This window comes from Drosophila eugracilis, unplaced genomic scaffold (assembly GCF_018153835.1).
Source record: "Drosophila eugracilis isolate 14026-0451.02 unplaced genomic scaffold, ASM1815383v1 contig_1197, whole genome shotgun sequence".
Lineage (NCBI taxonomy): Eukaryota > Metazoa > Arthropoda > Insecta > Diptera > Drosophilidae > Drosophila > Drosophila eugracilis.
In genome coordinates, this window is record NW_024571981.1 from 2,667,708 (window position 1) to 2,688,370 (window position 20,663).

The window sequence follows — 20,663 nt, forward strand, 5'->3', positions numbered from 1 at the left end:
ATGACTTGACATTCTGGGGAGACGAACTTTCGAGGCACCTGGTAGTGACTGGAGCCACAAACAGAGCAAACTTGACAGTTTCAATTAGCTCAGCCGTCTCTTTCTGCCCTTCGGTGATTATAAGGATTCAGCAGTCTCATTACGAAATATTTAATCATATTTTAGGGCAGAGAATGCTCAGCCACAGCCACGCTGAACAATGCAAACAAATGTGCAAAACCTCAGATATCAGATGAAAGGATTCAGGGATGCACGGATGCAGGGATGCAGGAATGCAAGATACTTGAATACAGATGCAATGATACACGGATACAATGAAATGGTTCGAGTGTATTTGCCAGTTGGCAATAATATCAAATTGCACTAGACTTGTCTTCCCCGATGAAAGTGTATCCAGGGGATACACAAATATCCTGCAAATGCCAACAAATGTGCAAACATGACAGCCTTCCTCCCTTCCCTGGCAAATATTATCCAAGACTTTTTGCAGTCGGGTTAAGCCCCCTCCACCTCTATATCACTAGATATATATATATATACATTCCAATCCCCTTCTGGCTCAGCATTTTTGCTTCGCTCGTGTTGACAAAGTTTGTTTCTTGTTATTTGATATGCTGCGCGGTTATTTGATAATAACAGCTGTCTGCGGAGGCGGCGAGAAAGGGCGGGGCAATCGGTGTAAGGATCCTCCTGAATAGCTGTCCCATAATATCAATCGAAGTCCTTCGCCTGCTGATGAGGCATTCAATTGTTTGCCAACTGATTGTGCGACTGACTTTGAGTGCGGAAATTCCGCGCGAAAATGGAAATGGAATGGTTGGAATGAATGGGGAAAGTTGTATGTGGATGAAAAAGCGGGAAAATGTAATTCACTTTTGTCTTTGCTTGCAAAAGGGAAAGGTATTTCAGAGATTTTTCTGTCCCAAAAGGAAATCTGAAAGCCATTTTATTACTCTTCTTGTAAAAATGTTTAACCAATTTCGTTCCAGTGAAAGAAGCTACTACGCCGAGAATCCGAAACGGATTGTCATTCAGTTAATGCTTAATTTTAAACTAATCTTAGATCAGTTTTGAAACCATCTTAAATTTGTAATGGATCACACTCAAAGTCGAACCTTAGGTTGTCTGTCAATTAGGTTCAATTGAAATTAATTTAATTTTGAATTTCCCAATTTCCCCATTTTCATCAAAACTCAAAGCTACTCTGATAGAGATGGAGAGAGAGACTAAAGTCACAACTTAGACCAAATATAGAAACCAGGGCAATGGCAATATTCTGGCCAAAATCAATAGGACTCAGCAAAAGCTTGACTTGTCTTAGCCACCAGAAGATGTATCCATTGAAGTCCGATGACCGGTAACAAATTCGTTCTGCTTCGCAGTGAAAGCCAAATCTCATTTGCACTTTCTGTTTTCCTACTGTCGCAACATTAGAAATGCATTTGGGTGGCTTGGTATGTAAATAATTCATGGCTACCACAAGCCAACATACATATGTGCTGTCAGCTTAGCATATGTGTCTGGGGGGACAGTGAAGTCTCCCCCAGATGGACACTTTAGGTGACCGGATCAATCAATTCGTTTCGACTTAAAGTCGACATAAATATAAATAAATTTTTCAGATCTGATTTCTTCTTAAATTACAATACTACAAATTAATAATGTTAATAATGTTTCTTAACGTTTTTTTCTTTTTTTTTTAATTTTCCCTGTTTTCAGTCTGCACTTTAACAGTCTATATTTCGCCCCGGAGCTTTCTTCCCCTGCGCCACTCAATGTTCTTTCATTCTGCCATCGATTGACATAGTTCCACTTCTAATGGATTTTTTCACGCCAACGACAACGACACAGTTGTTCAGAGGGCACAAAGAAGTTGAGTGTTTTCCTTGTTTACCTTATTTCGGAAGATGGTAGAAGTCGATGGGGTAGCGGTCGGAAAAGTTCTCAGCGACTTACCTGAAAGACAAAGAAAAGGGAAAGAATAAGAGAAATGTTGATTAAAGTTGCAGCTAAACTCAAAGTTAGAAATTACATTTAAAGTTTGACATTAAGTTGGAATTCTTTTCATTATATTTTGTAGAGTACTTTTGAAGGAAATCCAATATGAAATTTAATAATTCATACTAGTTCTGAAATAAAATTAATAACACTTTTTCTATTATCGTAAGAGAAAAAAAATACATTTTCTATAGATGTTATTTGTTTTGTATGATTTTCTTTATCACTGACAGTCAGAACTTATACTTAAATATTCTTTGAAGACAAATGGATTATCAGTAGAGCAAGTTCTTAAACTCTTTTTTAGACCCATTTTCTATTTGTGTCTGCCAATGACACATTAAAATGCATATAGGACTTTGATATATTTATGGGCTAGTTGAAATGGAAAAAGTCATATTTAAAATGAAAAGACTTATCAGCTTTGGCTGATTTCTAATTGGAAATGAAACAGAAATAGGTATGGAAACTCTAGTTTATCGCAGCTGTAATCTGTCAGCCGGAAAAGTCAGTTGGGGTCGCCCCAAGATGGTTTAGTTGCCATAAGAAGTGCACTTCTCTATCTTGGGGCTTTCCCAGTTGCTCTTCTTGTTTTATTATTAAAACCGACAGTTTTATTTGTCAGCAGCATGCCCGTCTCGTTTCCGATGAGTTGGGATGCTCTTACCATCCTTATGACACTTTTTCCAGTGCATATATATATTTTATTTTACATTTTCCCCGTTCCCCTTTCTGCTTTTGACACATGTCATGTGTTTGCTACGCCCTCGGGCTGAAAAAAGGGAGAGGCCAGGGATGTTTCAGATGCACAAGTGTGTAAGACAATTGATTTTTTGTTGTCTGCCCTTAAATCTATAAAAATAAACTCCGATTTCACTTCCTGGGAAAGGGGGAAAATGCATGGCGGGCAAAGAGCACGGTGGTTGCTCGGTGAAAAGAGGGAAAAGTGTTGAAAATTGAGTTGAAGTGGTTTCGGTCCGGTTTTTGCTGGGGCGGTCAATATTTTAGCAGTAGTTTTCGGGAAAGTAAAGGTAAGGAAGGTATAGAAGATAAATTAATTTTGTTTTTATATAAGGGGTGCTAAAGAGCATATTTGGCCATATGGATACTTATAAAACAGCTATAACTTAATATCAATTAGTAATTTTTAGGATTTAATAAAAAATTAAATTATTTTTTCAATATAAAAATCTGAAAACTATAGAAGAACTTGCTGACATTTATATTTGTCCCTTCCTTTTTTCATTTATTTTCCGCCTTTCATACAAATTAATTTTGCTCTTAATTAAAGTCAACGCTGCCATTGAGGGATTTTCATTTATAAAAAAGGAAAGAGGGAGTAAGTGCATGAATCAGAGGAGATCTACACTCAATGCTAGAGACTCCTCCCCGCCACTTAGCCACTCTGACAGTCCCCCATGTTTTTATTGTCAGTTTTATGAGCCAAGTTGGACGCCTCTGGAAGGCTGCTGTAGTTTTTAAATGCTTTCGCCGATCAACGGTTAATGCCGCCGGGAAAATTTGGGGAAAACTTTCGAGAGGGGCACCAGCTCTTTTCTCACCTTCCCGTTTCATTTGTGTCTTCTCCCGCTCCGTTTTTCTTTTGCTTTTCTTTTCTAATATTTTTTTTTGGGTCACTGGTGGCCCATTGCCTATTAACTTTTTGTGGTCGACGGCATCCGTTGAACGTTGACAAAATTAGAAAGGCGTTGGAGGGGGCTTGACTTTATGTCAAATCGAATTAATAACATAAAAATGTCAAACCTTAATTATCATAAATAGGCGAATGACAACAAGTATTAGGTGAGCCATTTGTTGTTTCATTTTTGAAAATGCGAAAATGAAGATTCCTCCTCTTAGTTACAAGCCTAATTATATATATGTATTTTCCATATATCTTTTTATGGCTGCTCATTAGTTGGAATTGGCTTGACACTAATTCGCTGGCGTGACAATCAAATTTATGAAATTACAACGCCTCTCGCTTTTTGTCCCCAGTTAGCCACCTTCCGATTTTCCGCTTGCCGGAGTCTTAATTAATTTGTTGTCGTTTTCATGAATTAATTAATAATGGGAAATCAAATAAGGCTGATTGTTGTTCTTATGGTTTTGCTTTGTGAAACAAAAATAAATAGTTCTTTTTGTGGCTTTTACATGCTTTAGTTAAGGGGGAATTTATTGGTGGTTTTCATTTTTATTTAATTATGTTTAACAAGATTTTTATTTTTAGTTTTTGCTTTACTTTAGAGGACTTAAGTTTCCACTTATTTGTTTTCGATTAAATTGGGCATAAAATCGAAAAAAGAACGAAACAACTTTGTTAGTTTTATTTTTATGTGGACTTTATCATTAAAATTCACTTTGCGCCTGCTTTAAAATCAAATTTTCGGAAGCGTAACGAGAAGTGGAAGTTGGGGATCTGAAGGGGTGGTGCCATAGTTGTTCAGCATATGCTGGCTGCTTGTGTAAAATTATGTGGCGCAAAATAATAAGAGAACAAACTAACGCAGGCAAATTTATGCGTTGTGAAAAGTTTTTTCCCTTGCAGTTTGCTGCCAGAAGACACAGCATACTTATGGCACCCACTGTCCAGCCTTTGAATGGAGTTTTTTGGTTTTTTCTCCATCGTTTTTTTTTTTTTGGAGGCCCGGCAAATAAATTTTTTTTTCTCGGCCCCACATCTGCCTTTTATTCCCGCCTTTTCTTCTTCTCCATGGCAAAATGAGGCGCAACGAAGCGTATGACAAACAGATTTTTCTCAAACACAAATCTGTGCGCTGAAAAGAAAAGAAAAGGCGCTGGCGAAGGCAAGAAAAAGTGTAGGAATTTCCATAAAATTAGAATAACAGCAGCCGGAGCTGCGAAGTCGACAGAGGCAGCGGCAGTGATTCTTTACCGCCGACGGACAGTCCCAAAATTTATGAGCAGCGCCGAAAAAGAAAATATGCAAGGAGCAAAAACAACAACGACGACAACGAGACTCAAAAAAAATGTGCAAAGCCTAGAAAGGAACACTGTAAAAATGGTTAGGGAGGTATAAAAATAAGTATATAAAAATATATATTCAAAGGTAAATATTTCTAAAACACTCAGTTTTCATCTACAAATATTATGAAGTAAAAATATCTCATCTAGAGGGCTGTGGTAAATTCAAAACAGTACCTAACAGTCATTTGCTTTCGTAAAACTCAGTACAAAGTTGAACTGTGCAAAGGACACACCTAATATATTTTATATTCATCTACAAAAAAATATTTGGAAAATTTTTAAAATTTTTTAGTTTTAAGTTTAAAGTGATCATTAATTGTTAAGTGTTTTGTGTTAAAGAAAATAATCGATTGACCACATAAAAAATATATAAAAATGTCTAGACAACTACTAAGTCATAAATTTCGTAAATCACTGTTTTCGTCCGTTTTCCATTAAAAATCTGCGGTCTCGTTCGGAAATGTAAGTTCATATCAAATTAGAAAAAATCTTCACTCATTTGAAAATTTTAAATGAAAATTTATTGTAGCTACTTTAAAAATCTACAAATCTGGTTAAATAATAATTATCATTTTAGCTCACAGAAAGAGTTTTAGTGCTTCTGCTACAGTTGAATCAACATTAGTTTATTATTACCATTTTCTGGCTTGTATAAGGATAGAATCTTTATTATTTGGAATTCGAAAATCAAAATTAAGGATGTATGGATAAGGTACCGAAAACCAGTGACCTTGCAACTGCATTCTCTGGTATCTTAAGGTAGCTGTCACTTCCCCAAGGAATCATCACTCGTCGCCGGGATATCTTCGGAATTTATTTTCACCGATCAACTCTGGGTCTATTGGAGTTGGGCTCTTCCACTAATGCAGATGTTTAGGGGTATGTTGGTAACCACATTTAACCATTTAATTTAATCAATTTGCACAACCAACTGATTTTTTTGCAGAGATTAAGGAAGATCTTCTCGTTTACATTCGCATTCTCACTTCCCCCATTTAGCGAATTAATTTTGGCTTTCTACTACTTCAAAATTGTGTGTACAAAATTTCTGGCATACAACTTTCCGATTAGAGACAAAAACTTTCCCAGTACTCTAAAACTTACTTACTTACTATAAAAGCCGGAACAGTTATAAAATATCATAGGATGTATGGAAGTGAGTTCATATTAAATTAATTTAATTAAAAATTAATTTATTTTCGCCCACAGACCGATTTTGGTGTTCTGAAAAAAATCTTCCGTCTTATTTGGAGTTTGAAAATTAAAATTAATAAAGTGCATCTTTGGCCAAATCAAAAATATTGGCTTTTGTCCTTGTTGGGAAAACTGTTGCGATTTTAGACTGGTTTTTCTCAGGTGTACCAAATTTCTCTCAGTGCATCCACACTAGTAAAAATGTTAGCTCAACGCCAAAAGAGACAAGAAAATTGTGTAAAAAATAATTGAAGTCGAATCTGCGACAGATTTTACACACGCACGACTGTTGGGAAAAATCTGGGAGGCGGATAGGGGCCGGGTGCCAAATAAAATATTAGGGCAAAGGCAAAACCCTTTTTTGTCATGTCCGCCATCCCTGGCTCCCACTCATTCTAGTATTTTCGTCTCTGGTGGGTTTTTTTGTTCGCGGAATGCTGAATTTTTTATTTTTCAATTTGTTCAGCGCCAAGTTTTGTGGGAGAACTTACGGTAAGTAATTTATCTTGACGGTGCCGGCTTAGAATCGTGTGCGCTAGAGTGTACGCTTTGTCCAGAAAATAAATTATTATATAAGTTATATAATTTATTTTTTGAGTTTAAGCATTTTTCTAACCAATTAAAATATATGATCCGCTTGGGAAGATTAGCTTAGTAAGACTGATTAGAGAAATATTTTACTAGCTAGAATTATAGCCCGAAAAATAAATATTTCCCAAATGGAATTTAGCACATTAAAAAATTAGTCATTAATACTTTCGATTCATATTTGGATAATTGATGTTTCTTTCCAATATACAGGATATTTTTAAGTTGAGACCTTTATCTGCAATTTATTTATTTGTTTTTGCTTTTCGACATTTCAGCGTTGCACTATTTTCCCTCGAAACGTAGTTTTTCACTCGCTTTCCGATTTATTTTTTTTGGTTTATTTATTTTAAAGGTTTTTTGCTATAGTGCTAGGTTGTTTGTGGTATTTTTTAGTGATATTTGCTGTGGTGCAACTATTTTTCCGCGCTCTATCTTTCCCTTTATTTTTTATAATAATAATTTTTTATTACTTTGCGGGCGACGACTCTTTTTCTCGGTTTTTTAGTTGCCGGTCTTTGGTTTGTACGTGTGTGAGAGAGCTTGTGTGTTTTTTCATAAATCTCCAAATTGAGATTTATGTTAGTTTTGCATATTTTAGCCATGTCCGAGAGCGGTTAGCATGGCCAGCAAAAGGACGAAGCCAGAAGCTTTAAAACTTTTAGTTTTTCGCTGTGAGGTGAAGTGGAAGGGGATTAATAAATTAGTTTGCGGTCGAATTGTCGCTCTTCTGGCTCTTAACTTTTTGATTGCCGTTGGCGGTTAGCTGACAGATGGCCAGCAATTAGCTGTTTTCGGGAAACCAAAGTTGGTTCCATTGTGCAGTGCGATCTTTAAGTGGAAAAACTACAAAAGTGTATTAATAGAGTATTACTAGCTTGATATTAATGGTTGAACTTAAAAATCATAGATGCCAAAATTACATTATTGACCTTGAAAATAATATGTTTTTGGGAATCTCCTAACTACCCTTTATTTATTTTCAAAAGAAACAAATTTATGGAAATTGTTCTACATCGTTTTTACGAGTTCTCCTGTCTATATTTTTGATTTCCAGTTGATGATTTAGATATTCAAACTGTTTTCAATATTTATGCAAATGCCTAATCCACTGTCAGAACTTGAGCTCATCGCATAAACATAAGTATTTCTATTGGGACACGCCCTCTCCCCTGGCAAATCCATAAAATCCTCCAAAAGCTGCCAGATGTTTTCCTGACGCAATGGAAAATCATGGCAAAGAGGGAAATGGGGAGTGAGAGGCCTAATAATCTGTACGATTTGCCTTTTCGCCTTTTGCCAAGAGATTTATTACCGCCTCGTTGCGGATAAGAGAAGTGCAAAGATAGACGGACTGAGATCGGGGGACTGTATAAGATATATATATGACTTGGGGACTTGTCTTCTTGTTTATGAATTTCTGGTGCCGCATCCACTGCAATGAAGTCATTCTGGGGCACTTCTGTTTCGGCTGCTACCGCCTCTGCTGATTTGGTTATTTATCATTATTTCTTTTATGACGCCATGTGATACAATATTTATGTGCTACGAGGGCTGGCCAAAGAGTTATGGCCGGCATTTGACATTGACATAGTTGCATAAATCAGGGGGTCTCTGGGATATCCCAACCCTTTATCAATTACCGAAGAGAAAAATTCAATCTCATTATGAGCTGTCAGTTACGCAGGCCAATCAACGATGCCATTCGTATCTAATTTGATGAGAAACCCACAATCAGTTATCCCGAACCCCCCTTTCTTCCCATATTGATTTAAATATGGGGGAGGGAAAAGACTGATTCAGGCATAAGACAGCTTGACAAATCTGTTAGAAGCTCGAAAAACTATTAGCATACGAGGGCTTACATGTGTGAGCGGTCGTCCCTCGATAAGAACCCATCCCCTGCTCTATCCATCTAAAAGCCCCCCAAGGCGCTGACAAAAAACTTTCAGACAAGTTAATCATTTGCGGGATATTATCAATCCATTTTTGGGTTTTACCAAAACGTTTTTCACTACCCTTAGACAACAATGAAGGGAAAACGAAATGCTTATTCAATTTGTTTGGCATTTTGGAGAAAGAAGTATAACATATGAACATATACCAATTACCTTTAAGTATTTGTAACCACAAATTAATATTAGTAAGTTTTAAAAGTTCTTTCATATTATATAAACTAAAATAATAATAAAGATTTATATTTATTAATATTATAACTATTAATACATTTATACTTTCTTTCATTAAAACAAGTTAGAGTATCTGTACTTTGATATGCTGGAAATGTTAAACAATTTCTTTGTTTTACCCGAACCCCTCTCCGATCCATTCTCATCTCGGCAGATGGAATTTGGATTATAGTTTGCCTCTGCGTGTGCGGGATTTGAGCACATCATTACAGAAAACTCCCAGATGTAAGCTGGGGCTTGGGACCGACCTTTCCTTCTATTTGTGGTTTACATTATATGGGAAGGAACAAAACCAGAGGAGCGGAGGACGAAAAAGATACGGAGGCGGCTGCTATGGCAACCATAATAAAGCTTATAACACTTTGCATTTACTACACTAATGCAAATACAATAGAACGATGTGAGCAATGTCTGTAGGAGGAGGGGATTTTCACTTGAAGAAATACAGTTAGAATGGAAATCCATTTGAAAGTTGTTATAAGGAAAGAAAATGTTAATTATTTTCAAGAGCTAAATATAAAATATTTGTATAAACTGATAAAACTGAAAAGTAGTCTTACCAACTCTTAACATTTTGCCACAGTGTAGAGGCAGAGAGCGTCTGCTCTGCATCCCATTTCGACTTCAATTATGCCCACATATGTCGGTCGAGGCACAAAATTTGTTTAAGCTTCACTCTGGGATTAAAATTTGCAACTCAACGAGCAGGGTGAAGGATCAGGGTTATGGCCGGGAACTGGGACCCAGGAAATGGATTCGCAACTAGGACTAAGGTCCAGGACTTCTGCCTGTGCCTGAGTGTGTATTGGCTTAGATAGCTCTGGTTGGCTTTGGCCATTTGGTTACTGCGGTCTCAAAAGTTTACTGAGGCCTGACTCTGCGGCCCGGTGCTGGGTTAAAAGCTGGTATCAAAGGGGTGGGACCTCCTAACCTCATGTACTGAGAATTGAACTCATTACAGCTAAAGGGATTGAGATTGAAACGGAAGCCTGGGGCCAGGCCTATTGCTTATTGTTCTACGCCAATTCGAGAAACAGGTATCAGTTTAACTACAGTATTTACAAACTGTTTTCATATTCTTTGAAAATTTGCATCAAGGATAATTTCGGAACTGGGTTACTATGGGAAGATTTAATGTGTTTTTCCTATGATTGACAGTTCATAAAATGAGTTTAGTTTTGTGTTTTTACATTCTCAAATTTCGCTGGCAAATTCTTAAAGGTTTTGCTTTTCCCCGTTTTCATATTTTTGCATTCCTCCCACATGCAAGCATGAAATATATAATAATGTGATTTGAATTTGCCGCCGTGTGCTTGGCATATTTTGTTTAACCCACCCACCCCCTTTAACCCCTTTCAGTGGCATTTTGTGCTGATTTAACACTTTAAGCCTTTGCCACAGTGTGGCACTCAACAAGATGATTTATGGCTGGCAAACGAGAGAACAAGAAACGGGAAAATGAACGGCAGCTCGCAAAAGTATGCAACATACAAAAAATAGGTTATAAGTGGGTGAAAGTATAGTGAGAAGGTGTGTACACAGAGAGAAATTTAACTCGTGTTTGTCAATATAACACAATTTTTATCTTAGAACTAAACATTTTGTAAAAAAAACACATTAAAATATTTAATTTTCTCTTTCATATCATTCATTTATCTTCTCTGAAATTTAAAAAAATCTGAGTTTTGTTTTATGTGTATCAGTTTGCGGAATGTCGACAGCAAGTCACTTAAAAATGGCTCAGCAAAAGGTGAAACACACACAGCTGCGGACATGGCCGAAATGCACTTAAAATGCGAGGAAGAAAAGCAGAAAGAATCCAAGAGCGACATCAACTGAAACAACAGAAACAACAAAAACAACAGCCAAGCAAACAGCATCAACAGGAAAAACAACAAAAATTAAAGCAACATGGGAGTAAAGGAAAGGCAGTAGGTGAAAAAAGGCAGCCAAAAGGAGCAGAATCAACACATCTGCAACATGGCTGCAAGTTCCCTTTAAGCAGCAGCACAGTGACAGCTAAAAAAACAGCTACAAGGCCATGGGAATTTATAAAAAAAATCAAAAACGCATTCCAGAAAATGAAAGAATGAGTTGCCAAGAAGAAGACTGAGCCATCTGAGCTGTGGAAGCGACCAAAATAAAGCAAAATATATTAAGGAAAAAATAAATTACTTTAAAAACTTCAACCTGAAGGCAAACTAAACTCAAGTGATATATATATATATATTATCCTCACAAGTGTGGGAGAGAGTGTTGGTTGTATGTGTGTGAGAGTTTGGAGTGCCATAAGCAAACACTTTCAAGTGCATTTAAAGTGCGGCACAAACAGCAGCAGCAGCTACTTCAGAACTCCCCCGGCTTTTCTGACTTTTCCGACCCAGCCACGAACTGTTAGGCCCAGACACCCACTTCATCCGCCCATTGTCAGCCTGCCACGCCCCCTTCTGCCACTCTCAGTGTTTGTTGCCAATAATATTTACACTAAAAAATGTGCAACGCTGCCACCTAACAAAAAGGGAAAATAAGTAAAGTGCAACAGTTTTCTGCCTCAGAGAGAGAGAAAAACGGAAAATACGGGCCACGAAAAGTAGGCAAAAATTCCGGAAACGGATTCCGACTGTGCCAAGTTTTGTGCTCGAGCAACAGTTAGCTGGCATTTTGTGCCTAAATATTTTCCAGCTAAAAGATTTCCGGAAAAGCTGTTACTATCGCCCACTATAACCCTGATCCTGTTGCTGTTGAAAAACTATCTCCTCCGCAAAGCTGGCTAATTTTGAGACCTAATTTGTGTCATCCTCTGTGTATCGTTCTCTCTTTCTGGTTGAGTGGATTTCTGTCTCATGTGGTGAGCCAACGGATAATTCGCCATTGTGTGTGAAAATGGAAATGAAAACCAGTTGAGGAAGAGAGTAATTATCTTATCTTATGGGAAGTATCAAAAGGATAAACTCAATGGTGAAGGCTATAAGGAGGTGTCATTATCTTTTGACATATTCTTGAAATGAATTAAGAAGAACCTATTTAATCAACCTATTAAGTTAAGCAATTTAATGACTAACAAAATTGATCTTGCTTGTCCGATGTATTTCTAACATTTTATCTCTTTATAAAAGAACTGACATGTGTCCCTCATTTTTTCGTAAATATTCATTTATTTTGATATATGTTTGCAAAATGACTTGCTTTGATTTCTTGGCAACTCATACCCAAAATAAAGAATCCCTAGAATTTTTCACACGACATTCGTTTTCAATAAGTTGCAGCTCTTGGAATTAGGGGAGCCCAAACACACATTGATGCACATGGATTGGTACGGAAATATTTTTTTTATAAATGTAAATAAATACGAACATAACCCTCAACTGGAAAGTCACGCTGACTCTGACTAACCCACCCACCAAAAAGAAAAAAGGAAAGAAAAAGAAAAGTTTGTGTAATGCGAGGCGTAAATTGTTCGCAGTCAGCTATGAATATCCAACATTCTCCTGCCATTTTTTTTTACCACCCCCTAGCTAACGAATTGAACTACCAGACAACTCCACCTTTTTCGCGTTTCGGATTCCGGAGCAGCCTCAACAGATTGCGGCAACTTTGTGACGTTGCGGAAAGGCAAAAAATAAAACCCAAATGAAAAAAAAAAAATAAGATCATTGGAGCTGGAAAAACCCCAAGGAAGGTGAAAAAGTTGAGGAAAATATAAGTAAAGTATACTCGCCCATATATGTAGAGGACTCGGTATCATGTGTGAGAGCAGGGGAAGATGTTGGCTGCTATAAAAATTACTTTGTTTGCCAGCAGCTCCTTCGTCGTGCAATTTTATTGAGCCTCGAACAGTGGCTACCAAAAAGTTTGCAACGACAGCGCCGAGTGGAGGGAAGCTCAGTCCATTTACTAGCTGAGATTTCTCAGTTGTATTGGGCTAGTTTCCCATATTATTTTTCCCTCTTTATTGCCATATATACTTATATGGTGAGTATATAAACCAAAATCGTAAAAGTGATTTTGTGACGATTCAGCGATTTTTGGGTACAGGTAAAAGTACAGTCCTCTTTGATGGCAAATGGGGATGGGGCCTTGTTAGTGAAGAGAAATGGTTCAACTACCGCCAGGTGATTGAAGAGAAATGATGCTATTGGGGAGATCGCAGGGAATGTTTTTCGAGTCTCGAATAGTTTGACTTAAAGAGTTTTCAGTTGGGGAGAAATTGAGGCCATAAAGCTGAGATTGTTGGAGTTGCAATGTTTGCTAGGTGAGGAAAATAAGTTCGGTGTATGTTCGATATGTTTCTCAAAAATGGGTACAGAACTACAGCCATTTAACTTTAACCAAAAATTGTATTATTTATTTATTTTAATAAAGTTTACTAATAAGAAAAACCAGTAGCAGTTGGTTTCCGTTGTTTTTAACCCGTTTTGTGGTATTTCTCTGACCTTGACTGGTTTCATTTCAGTTGCCATTTGCCATCTGACTTCACCACGGTCGTCTAATTAACCCGTTCGGGGTTAAGTAAACTTCAATTTAGCCCAAGCCAACTCTTTTTCTCCCCTAATTTTAAACTTTCCCTGTTTCTGGCGTTATGTTTTCCACTCTCTGCGTGCCTTGGGTCATGGCACATATGTTTTTAATTATAACTTGAGCACTCACTCCTCGTCGAACCAACTCAGACATTGCAGAATTCTCCTTGCTTGGCTCACTCAGTTTTTTTGTATGGCTTCTGTGCCAGAGGCTTTGTTCCACATTTTACTCTTTCTCCGGCTTTCTTTTGCGTCCTTTTCTTTTGGCCTGCTATAATTTTTTGCAAATTTATGTTGCGTTACATTCACAACAAACGAGACATTTTATAGCAGATCATCAATCAATTTGTCAGCCTTTCTGGCGAAGTCTTTTGCTCCCACTTCTGATCAGGGTCGGGACCACGCCCTATATGTGTAATTAAACATTTGGGCCCTGCAACCATCCGAACATAAACTTATTTATAATACGGCCGGGAGCAGCAGCCGGAATATGCTATAAAGTATAATTTTATGGCAGTGAAAACCACAGGCGCCTCGAGCCAAAGCCAAAAAAAAAATTAAACAGAAATGTCAAAAACTTTTGGATGATGGGGTATGAAAATACGGGAACAGTTCGTCAGCTCGCTGCAGTTGCCATGCGTTGGCAAACTTTTGCCACATTAATTTCAGCCGCAAAAAAATGCGTCTCGTTGACGGAGTCTGTCAATGTTGGTTCCTGCTGCTGTTGTTGCTGCTGAGCATGTTGCTCGCTGCTGCATGTTGCTTCCGCAACAAAGGCAAATAAAGTGAGCTGCTGATGTTTCTGCTGCTGCCACAGAATGAAGACAAATGGCAGCCTGCTGAAAGCTGTGTAAAGTGTGTGCCGAGTGTAATTAGACAAACATTTGGTCAGGCCAAGAGCGAGGCCAATTGCTAATTGCCTCAATCAACAAAAGTTTTCATATTTACGCCAGCGACAAAGTTGACAAAAAGTGTTTTTTAATACTCAAGCAGGGAGAGAAAATCTGGTACGTAATCTTTTTCGAAAAAGTCAATTTTTATCAAGGAGGTCAAAGAGGTTTGAATTTCTTACTTAAAATTAAAGCAGACAGGACTGTTAAAATAAAAATAATTAATTTATATTGATTAAAAATAATCTTGAAATAAGTTTGCAAAGTAAATAGTACCCTTTTCTTCTTATGTTTCCATACAAAATAAGAGATTTTTCTGAGTGCAGTGAAAATTGCACACTTGTCTGCTTCCGTGTTCCTGCTACTGATAATTTTTGTCGCATTCTGCGTTAATGACAACCGACAAGCGACGAAGCGCGGCTGTTTCTAATTGTTTTAGCACTCCCCGTTGGCTGGAAAAGCGGGGAAATTAGAAGGAAATTGGGGAGCAGCAGCCATTGTTAATGGATATTTGGCTCGAATGCGGCTGGGCAAGTTCAATTTTTCGGTAAAGTGTTAGTTACACCAGGCAGCGACAAATTTGAAAGATTCCTCTATGCCAAAGCTGACAAATCATTTGTTGTGGGCTGGGAAATTCTGTGAGCGGAGGGGCTGGCAGTTGAGGTCCAGAGACTGCGGTTTTAGCCACCGGAGACCAGCCGCGTTTGACAAATGTGTAGACCAAACATGGGGCAGAGGAATTAAGAGAAAGTAGCTGTGGAAAGCGGAAAAATTATTGGGGGGAAATGGTGGTGAAAATGCCCCCAGATGAGGAAGCACTGAAAATTCCCCGGTCTACTCTCGGCTGGGCAATTTAATTGCTGCTGCTGATGGAGACGTTGATGAGCTTGTTGCTAGTGTGCTAATGCTGTTTATGTTGCTGCTGTTCCTGCAACTGTTGCTGCGGTGTCCATTGCTAATGCCATTGGTTAGAGTGCTGCCTGTTGTACTCGAAAGTGTTGCTTGTGTGATTGTTAATGTGGCACACAAACATAGTTAGAGTGATTTCCAGTATTAAATGAATTAAATTTTTTGAAATGCTTTTAGTTCTCGATTCTTGGTTTCTTCATCACTATCATCTAGAATTTCCTTGTTTTCATCTATTCTGACTTTTCTGTGCAATATAAAAACTAATTTCAAGTTTCATATTTTAAAACTTTTATTATTTGCAATGTTTACCATATTGGTCATGCATACAACAGTCATAAAATATGTCAGATATTTGCTCAATATTTATGTCCATCATAGCTTTCTCATATATAACTAACCAGGGACAGATACTTATACAATACACTAGGTCACATTTGCAGTATGGTTATTCACTCAACATCAGGCAGCTTGAAGTGCCCTCAAATCGTAGTCACGTTGCCAACATTGCGATAATTGCGTCTAATAACTTTTGATGGCTGTAATTAATCCCCAGTGGCCACCTGCCTCTGTCCTCCCCCGCTCACGATTCATCAATCCACCAAAGGATGTCAACGATGAAGAGGAGGAGGAGCAGCGCATCATCATCTCGGGCTATTCTGTCAGCCATGAAATTGACACGTCTTTGGTATTAAGTGGCACATTGAATAGTCCAAATTAATACCCGTGCTTCATGGTTGTTATCCGCGTTGTTCAACCATTTTGTAGGATGGCAGTCTTGGTCGATGGACTGAAAGAGCGGTACAGAGAGGTGACCTCTGATAGGATTATATCAAAAGGTTAATACAATGGATATCTGCTTTTTTTTCTAATCTTATTTATTTCTTAATCCCAGACAGGCAGCATTTGAAATCTAAAAATCTTTGAAGAACATCTCATTCTAACTATTCCCAAAGAACAAAAGATCTTCAAAGACTCTTGGGTAGTCTTCTCTCACCCTTTGTCTTGTAATTTCTGCACTTTCCAAAGCAATTAAATCGAGGGCACAACCCTCAGCAGGGGGCGTGGTACGAGTGCAGAAGGGGAGTGGGTGGCTGGATGGGTGTGTGGAGTCTTCAGCTGGGCGAAAGAAATGAACATAAAGTGAGCAAATGTGCCATAAATTAAAACTAAATGCCGGCCGAGGCTGTCAAAGGCAGAAAAACGTGAAGACGAGCGGCGACTGCAGTCGCAGTTAAGATTAACGCACACACACATCCGCCACGCCCACAGTTAGGCGTTGACACCCACACACGTACATAGATACACATACGTATACATAGAGACTCTCTCATAGATGTCAAGCATTGGTCGCAATGATTTACGGCTTCGCATAGGGGAAAATTGCGCATACGCCGCGTGGCCGCCACCAAGAATTTGTTTGCCCATTTTTTTCCGCTGTTGTTCGCTGCTGCTGCCTGCTCATAAATTGTTCGCAGGAAAAGTATTTCAATGCAAACGAGAGGTGACGTTTTGAAAAGGATTCGATCCTTTAAATACCCTTTAGAGATAAAGTTTACTTTAAAGTGAAACAAGATTGGCAGTTTCAGATGATTTCAAATCAAACAGCTTTAATATAATTCATGGGGCCTTTACTTTTAGTTATAATTAAAAGAGCATTAATAACAGAAGTATTTTTTTAAAAAAGTAACACCTAATAGACTGAACAAATTTAAAAAGTTATATTCCTATTAAGCGTGTTTTTACACTTAAGAAAAGGCCAGAATGTGAGGGTAAAAGATGAAGACACATTGTTGTTTAGAATTAAATTCAGCCTACGTGAAAAACTGAACTGCGTCGCTTTGGGTGGTCGCCTTCGTTTCTCTGTTGCCGTTTTTGGTGGCGACACTTGGCAGACATTTGGTCATTTGTTGGCACAGCTTGTTGCACGCTGAAAAGTGGAGAAAACTACGGAAAAACCAAGCAGACGTTTGAAAAAAGTTTGCGCCACATCATCTTGTTAGCATTTTGTCAGCCAAGTTGTCACATTCGCTTTAGCTAAAGATCTTCAATGTTTCGCCTGCAACAAGTTGACAACAGCAACTGCAATAAGGAGGGGTAAAGGCTGGAAAAGGGGGAAAATTGGAAAGAAGGGAAACTGGGAAGAGGTTGAGGTAGAGTACTAAGGAGACTTACGGTGCAATGGTTTTCCTTTGCACACTTTCACCCCTATCCCGCATGCACTTTACGCCTCACTTGACTTACATTCGGGGCAACGACAACCAGAGATGAAAACGCCTCCGCCTTGTATTCCCCCCTTTTACGACCACCCTTTTACTCCTTTCAAGACCACCCTCTCACTGTCGCGCAAAATCTTTAATTGTCGCGCAATTTTCCAGTTACTGCATTTGTCGCCTCGCCCGCACTTCCCATTTCTCACACTTGCCTTAAAATTGCCAAGGAATCCATGTATTCATTCATTTGTCCAACGATAAGCACAGTGGGATTGGTTGTACTAAAGGCAAAGAATTATTTTCTCAAGCCTTAACTTAGATAAATGTTTTATATCGCCAAGCGCTCATAAAATAGCCATAATATTTAAATATTTTTTATAGCCTTTAATCACTGTTGGCCTATTGGGAGAGTTTAATTTTATGTTCGATCCTAAGAATGTGGCAATCACCTGGCATTTATTCCAATTTTTATAGCAGACAGCTAAGAATTAAAGTGGAACCAAAAATTCCCGAGAAATTCTAAATAGCATATAAAATTCAGAAGCTTATTTTTTAATAATTCCGCATAAATTCCAGCGGTCCACTGTGCCCATTCAGTCATCCATTCACTCATTCATTCTCGATTCCCATTCGGGATTCTCATCTTTCTCAACTCGTTCTTCGCTTTCTGCTGGTTGCTTTCATTTGGGGCGCCACTTTCCGATGCAAGTGATATGCCTCCTGACCCGGAGCAACGTCTCCTTTGTGGCCACTCCCACTGCAACTACCAATTAGGTGGGCAGAAGGCGGTTGCAATTTCAATTAAGAGAATTAATTGCGTGTGCGGCAGTCAGTTTGAAGAGTCTCCAAGCGAAACCAAAAAAAAAACCTGTCGAGGAATGGGAATTCTTAGCTGGATGGTCTAGATAAGTGACACTTATCTAAATACATATTTACCTGGCTGCAGGGAAAAGTTAAGGAAAAACGACTACGAAAACTGTAGCTAGAGGAGGAGGGGTATAACTTTGTATGCAGCCCGCATATTGTCAAAAGCGGAAATTGCAGGAAGCTGCAGATTTTTATCGATGCAAGTTGACAGGCGCCAGTAGCAGTACTCGAAGGAAGTTTATCCGAGTACTATGTATACAATCCACCCATTCACCCACCCTACCACATAACCACCTGCACCACTAACATCTTAAAATAAGAAAAACCAGAAAAGCTTTCCTAACCATTGCTTCCGTTCATTTTCAAAAGCAATGACGAAACCGGAACAAAAAGAACTCCATAAGAATTCCAATTAGGGAAAGATCAAACGATCCAGAAATCGGAAAACTACCACCAGCATAAACATAAGCAAATTGTTGAGGGAAAAGTAAGTGGGGGTGGACTAAAGAAAAGCCATTAAATTTAGTCAATCGATAAACGAAGTCACAAGTTTTTCATCATCAATGGTGCAACCAAAAGCCAGCACGAAAAACAATTCCTAAAAAGCCTTGCACCATAAAAAATACATTTTACGATCCTCACGCAAACTATATAGCTAAAACGGGAGACAGAGATAGCATCGGGCAATGAAAGAGAAAAGGAGATATATATATATATATTAGGGGACCTGAGACAACGACACACTGCGAGTGTCAATGCTGATGTAAAGTGTCACTTAAAACGCGCTCAATATTTGATGGCCCGAAGACAAAATTGAGCCACCTCCGCAATGCAAATGAAAAAGAGATATGCCATGGTACACACCGTGACATGAGTTTAAAAGTCAGTTATCTGACTACGGCAAAGTTAAAAGAAAACCTAAATTCAAAGATTTTGGAGAAAATTTTTGCTAAAGGTAATAATTATTTGTTTGAAAAATATATAATAAAAAGAGTTTTTCTTGGTTTCAAAGAAGGAAGAGAAAATCGAAAGATTAATAATAATAATTAATAAGTTATTTTCTAACATTCAATGTGTTTCCAATCTAAATAAATTAACGAAATATATTTAAACTATTCCCTAAACAAGCCAAAATGATGCGAAACCGAAACGCACTGTTCACATACTTCACTTACAATATGGAACACCTCCCCCATACCATCGATTCCCTTCCCAGGGAAGCTAAGGAAAAAACCTCTAAACGATCTTCGAGCGAACAACGTGAACGCATTATAAAAATGTTTTACGATGCTGAACCCAAAACGGGAGAGTAGAAAAACAAAGCAACAGAATAAATGCTGAAAAGCGAGGCAGAGCGAGTTTTATTATGTCGTCGAACGTTGGCGAGATAAGGTCAGTTCTTGGGGGTGGGGGCGGGAAAGTAGGTATGCAGAGGGGCTGGGGCAGGAGGAGGGAATAAGGCCAAAGAGCAGGGGCCCAGTGGATTGACCGCTTTGCATGTCGCGCGCTGCATTAAGCGAAACCAAAAACAAAGCCGATGACAGCCGAAGGGAGAAGTATATGAAAGAATAGTACACGAAAAAAAAATCAAAAAAAAATTCAATTGAATATTACATGAATACAGAATTAAGTTATTAAAATATTATTTTAAGTGTGAATTTATAAGAGATTCTGAAATTTCTTCTAATTAATGTTATATTACAAACTTTACTTATAAGAGCATTTATTTTTTTCAGTACATTTCAAAAAAGGGAATGAGAACTCAGAAGAAAACCTTGGAGAACGGAGAAGAGAGAGCTGAGAACGGAGTAGCGACGTCTGGACATGAGCGCGAACATGAATCGCTGACGGCGGCAGCTTAATGGATATGGATATGTTGTATAGGGATGTGTTTTCCATGTGGATCTGCCGACTCCCAGCTAAAACTTAAATGATGAACCATTAGCTTAGATCTACCCTGTAAAGTAATCTTTTTAAATTCGCCAAATAAAGTTCAACAAAAGAGTATTGAAGTTCAATAAATAAAAGCGTGCATATTTGAATGTAAAACCCATAAATACATTTGGGATTTTTGGTTATGCAAAAATGACTTCATAAATATTGCAGAATGCAAATGGATGCAGCAATGGCAAAATATTGAAGCGAATATATATTTAAAAATGGCAGTTTATGTTGTCGCTGCAAACATTTCTCAGTTTAGGCAAATTAAATAACACATAAATAAAGTTTAAGATAAATAGCTATCTCCATTTATATTTTTATTTTTATAGTTACTTTACTTTACTTTTTACTTTACTTTTCAGATAGTTCAGT

At 38.0% G+C, this 20,663-nt stretch overlaps 1 protein-coding gene and 2 long non-coding RNA genes across 5 annotated transcripts in view; 2 read left to right on the plus strand and 1 right to left on the minus strand.

Annotated features, from left to right (window-relative positions):
* The window catches only part of LOC108118467, a 75,818-nt gene that overhangs the window by 38,574 nt on the left and 16,581 nt on the right, over positions 1-20,663 (minus strand). The window lies entirely within an intron of this gene.
* Positions 5,251-6,278, plus strand: LOC108118468. Of its 2 annotated transcripts, none has more exons than XR_001772936.2 (4): positions 5,251-5,448; positions 5,648-5,865; positions 5,933-6,142; positions 6,196-6,278. It is a non-coding gene; the product is annotated as an uncharacterized LOC108118468 (long non-coding RNA). The 2 variants fall into 2 exon arrangements; XR_001772935.2 differs by having other exon boundaries at positions 5,252-5,448; positions 5,564-5,865.
* On the plus strand, positions 19,121-19,698 carry LOC108118469. Its single transcript, XR_001772937.2, has 2 exons — positions 19,121-19,305; positions 19,479-19,698. It is a non-coding gene; the product is annotated as an uncharacterized LOC108118469 (long non-coding RNA).